This window comes from Octodon degus, unplaced genomic scaffold (genome assembly GCF_000260255.1).
Source record: "Octodon degus isolate 3935 unplaced genomic scaffold, OctDeg1.0 scaffold00006, whole genome shotgun sequence".
In the NCBI taxonomy this organism is placed as follows: Eukaryota; Metazoa; Chordata; class Mammalia; order Rodentia; family Octodontidae; genus Octodon; species Octodon degus.
The window spans coordinates 33,481,769-33,486,966 of NW_004524582.1; positions in this window are offsets into that span (position 1 = coordinate 33,481,769).

Below are 5,198 nucleotides of genomic sequence, written 5' to 3' on the forward strand. Positions count from 1 at the left end.
TTTTTTTTTTTTTTGCCGAATTGGGGATTGAACTCAGACCACTGTGCTTGCCAGGGAAGTGCTCATTCTACTGAGCCAAATCCCCGGCCCCAAATAAAGAAATTTTGAAAAATTATTTGCTCTGTTAAGGACCCTAACAAGAGGCTGAAAAGACAAGGGACAAACTAGAACATGCTACACTTGCATACCACAGATCTGCACAAGATCTTCGCCAACAGGAAGGTAGGGATGCAGACAAGCGAGCTAGACAGTGGAAAGGCAGCGACCGTCGCCCATGGGGCTCTCGGCACTCACACAAGTCACATGGGACCACTGCCCTGGCAAGGCAGGGCTGTAGGCTTCTTGCAAAGCTGAACAAGCACATCCCAGAAAGTATGGCATTAGGTGCTTCTGGAGAATCAGAAAGTTCATTCACAAAAAACCTGGGTTTAGCCAGGTGTGGTGGTATACACCTGTAATCCAAGCAGTAGAAGGCTGAGGCAGGAAGATCACTGTGAGCCTAGCCTGGGCTATATAGTGAGTTCAAGGCCAGGCTGCACTGAATAATAGGATCCTGTCTAAAAAAAAAAAAGTGGTTTCAAATGTTCACAGCTCAGAGTGGGGGCCTGAAATCAAGCAAAACATCTCTCCAATGTGACCAGGGAACAATCTGCCCCTGAACCCATGGGGAAGGATGGTGCACCGTTAGCCTGGCTGCAGGCCCCCACCCTGTCTCACACCCCATGTACAGCTCAGACTAAGGCCCTTGGCAGAGTCTCCTTGTCTCTAGCCCAGTACCTCCCATCCCCATGCTATTCCCCTGGCACCCACACCCATTGTACCTGTACCTGAGGCTGTTCTGGGGACACCTGGGACTCTTGACTGGGTCTTCCCCACATGTCCCCAGCAAGGGCCCACGTTGCCTAGGAACCCATGCTGAGCAGCATCTGGACAGGGACAGGACCATGGGACGGGGACTGAAGGGGTAGAGCCTCCATCCAAACCCAAACTTGCCACCAATGGACTGTGACACCTCCGGCAAGAAGCCTCCTGCTTCTGCTTTCTGTCCAGTTGTGACAGCCCTGCACGATAGCCTGGCATGAGTTTCTACAAGCCTGTCCACATGGACAGAGCAATGAGGCGGTGAGTCAAGGATGCATTTCCATGGCAACAGGCAGCATGCTCAGGGTGAACTCTCAGTAGTCAGCTGGTAGCCATCTTCCCAGCGCTGTGGAGACCCTGACACCTTGTGTACCCCCTAATGACACGTGGACACCTGTCCTGTTCAGCCCCACAGCTCCAGAGTGAGACTCAGAGTGCTCAGCTCCACGCAGCTGTGGAGGCCATCTGGCCACTGCCCCCATCCATATCAGACTCACCGGGAGCTTGCTTCTCTCCGCAAGGAGCAGGGTTTTTTATTGTTTGTTTCTGGCAGAGCCTGTGCCCATTTCATTTTTCGAGACAAGATCTCACGAAGCCACTATGTTGTCCAGGCTGGGATCAAACTCACATCCTCTTGTCTCAGCCTCCCGGAGTGCATTGGTGGTTTTTTAACTGTTACATATTCAACGTGAAAGCCACCTCCACCCCAGAGGGGACTCATCATGCGGCAAGGGCTGAGCCACGCTGACTGTTAGGCACACACATCAGGCTGTCCCTCGTGTCCTGGACAGATGTTCTCAGAGCTTCTCCAGGCCTGAACGTCGTCCTGGAGAGGCGACAGCCCCTGTGCCCTGCACACTGAGACCCCCACGTATCCAGGAATACCAGGCTCTCACATACACGCTTCTAGCCTGTCTTTCAAGGTCATCTCGACCTGGGTCAGCTTTCCACCTCACTGTTGGACACACTGAGCAACCTCTTCAGCCCAGACACCTCTACCGAGAAATGTTTGCCCGCTGTGTTAAGAGTTGTCTTTACCAACTTCAGTTTCCTAACAAATCCAGCAGCGTCTTACCACAGTATCACTCTTGGAGACAATCCCTGCTCTGGGGCAGTATCATTGTTACCACAAGCTGTGCTTTCTCCCTCTGAACCCAGGGCTCCCCAGATTATGGTCACTGGGACAGCAGGCTGGCACCGTGCGTGGGACAGAGGTGTTCAGGGAGGTGAGTTCAGGGTGTCAGGTGCTGGCTGAGGCTCTTGTGTCCTGCTCCACTGACATTCTTGAGCCACCAGCTAAGCTGGGCCTCTTCCTGCACAGGGAGCCTTGGCTGGGCTCCCCCATCTCAGGGTGGTCTCCACCAGCACTGCTCGCTTTGTCTCCTAAGTGAGACTGAGCTGCCTGCTTCAGCCTTCTGTGTGCAGTCTGGTCTCGCAACTACAGTGTGGGAGGACAAAGCCAGGTGGGTGCCAGGATCCAGCCAAGACTGTGCCAGGGGCTGGGTGGACAGTGGGTGGAAAGGATCCTAGATCTTGGCTAGAGAACCAGGTGTCAGGAGGGCTTGCCACAGCTGCGACACTTTTACAACCCCAAAGTTGATGATGTCTCTTTATTGCCTGTGCCAACTAATCACCAGAGTGCTTGTGATGGAGACCACTGCGACACAGCTCCGAGCAAGACTTAAATTAATCAGTTGGCTTTCCATGTTTACTTGTGAGTCTGTTCAAGACCTTGGCCCTTGCCTGGGCAGTGGACTCATAGTGAGTGAGCCTCTGTGCGTCACTGGTCCCACTGAGGCCTGGAACAGTGGGTGAACCCTTGACACCTCAAAGGACAAGACAAGACACAGCTAAGGACAGCTGACTCCAACCTAAACCAACTAGATAAAGACACCTCACTCCTGGGTGAAGACCTTCCCGGAGATAACTTAGCTCTCCTAAATGACATAATGTCTTACTTGGAGAAGTCCTTGAGCAGTTCTTTCTTCAGTATTTCCTTCCTTCCTTTTTTTGATAACTAAATAAGTACAGGGGCCACCCAGAGAAGAGTTTTGTCTTAAGCCCCCAAAGAATCTCAAATTCTGTTAGAGGGTTTTGATCTTCCTGGCACCCTAAAATCATACCACTTGACTCATTTATTTAAGCCTTCACTGTATGCTGCTTTGGGAGATTTTGGGCCTGATCAGTCTGTAATAACTAAGGAATATTATTAACATATTAATCTAGAAATAAGGATCTCAGATTAGGAGATTAGTGAGTGGTGACCAGGGCCTGGGTTGGGACATCAGGGACACGTTGGTTGGTACACAGGATACAAAGGGACTGCTGAATGTCAGGTATCCCACATGATGGGAGACAAGGCTAAGTGGGGAATTGAGCCCAGCGCTGTCAGGCCTCTTATTCCTTCCAGATGATACCCTGGGACAGTCCCACCAGGGCTGGCAATTTCTCCCAGCAGGTTGACCCAGTGGCAGAGGATGGTGCTCCCAGGACTCCAGCCCCTGCAGCCTGTGGTGCTGTCCTGGACCATCAGACTATACAGAAGACAGAACAGCCGGGTGGGATCACGTCCTCCACACCCCATGGACCATGGCATCCCCTCCTGTGAGCGCTGAGTCACAGGCCTCCGTCAGTAGCCTCTTAGCCTCTGGTCATGCTTGACCTTGGAGTCTCACACTCACTTTTCTGGAGTCCCAGGTCTCTGCAGCCTTCTTCCTCCATCCCAAATGCTGCTGGCATGCACTGAGCATGCTCAGCGTGCTGGGAGACACCTGGCACGGACAGAAAGCAGGACACACTTGCTGGGACAGTGAGAACCCCGCCCCCCAGCCCCAGGCATGCAGCCCGCAGAGTCTCTTAGCACCCAGACTTGCTCAGAGCAACTGAGCACACCTCAGTGTAATCAGGATTTCTAAGTACAGTATTCCCCCACTATTTTGCAGTTGGACTTTCATGGACTCACTGTTTCACAGGTTTTCAAAAATATTAATCTAAATAATTTATGGCGGAGTTTTTGCCATATCTCAGGATTTGGAAGTACTGTACAATATATGTATGTTGTTAAACTTACGTAGGTTTACTAGTTTAAAAATGGCTAAGAACATTAGAAGTGTTTTTAAAGGTGTGGGGAGGTTTATAGAGTTCAGGGTCTATAAAGCCTTAAAATACAAATACTAAAATATAACGTTGCTGCGTCGCTGATGTTTACTTATTGTGGAATGTCTGTAACTTCTGCGACAGTGAGGGAACACTGTGTTGTTCAATTTTCATGCCACGGTTTGGCGAATTGTGCAGTTATCGGACATCTCTAACAGTACTCAGAACAAAAGGCACGGGCTCGACCACTTGGAGGACTTCGTTTCCCTGGAGCATCAGAAAGGCTGTACAGCTCTTCTGGGGACACAACTGTGGGAACACATTCTGTCCTTGGTCCTCCCAGGGGTGAGCATCCTAGAAGGGGACCGGCCCTTCCCCTGACCTGGAGAGGACAGTAAGGTGGGGATGTCCCCGCCCTCTCGCTGGCCTGCCTGTCATGTGCTGGTGACACAGATTGCAGATCTTCAGTCAGTTAGTCAAGGTTGGGGGCTGGGTAGGAGAGTTCGGGGTGAGTGTGGCCCTGGATGGACTGTCTCAGGGCAGAGCCTATGGGATACCATGCAAGAGGTGGTCCCAAGACTTGTCTTCAAAAGGGGACATCCCTCCCATGTGCCACTGGGGGATTCCCACCTTAAATACTGTACACAGCGTGGGGTGAGGCCCTGCCTCTGGGGCTGGAAAGAGACAGTACACACAGCTTATATAAAGGCCCCGTGGCAGGCTGGGAGAGGAAGGTTGAAGAGGGCAGTGTACTATGATGGAAGTTGACTGGTAAGACGCTAGGATCTGCATTGTCCGCCACTGGAGGGGGCTGGGACGCACTGACTTGGTGACCCAGGATACTTGGAATGGAAGCGTGTGTGGGCATGGGGCGTGGCGGGCGCCAGGGGTCTCTGCACTGGAGGTGCCACCTCTGGAAGACCCTACATAGGGGCTATCTCTCCATTGGACTCTGGCGCAGGGACTTCCTAGCCGACATCTTCTGAGGTCAAGCCTCAGCCTGATCTACGTTTTTTTAAAACGCACAGATGACCAGACGGTCTCCAACCCCACCGTTAGCGCTCAGAGTGAAGGTCGGCACTCCCCGCGCTCGCGACCCCAGGGGTGCGGTCGGTACAGGTGGGGCGGGCGGGAGCGCGGCCTCAGCCGCCCGCGTTGCCCTGCGCACCGCGGCTCCGGCAACCAGCAGACCAACCAAGGCCCCGCCCGCGCGCGCGCCGCGTGTCCCCGCCCGCTCGGTC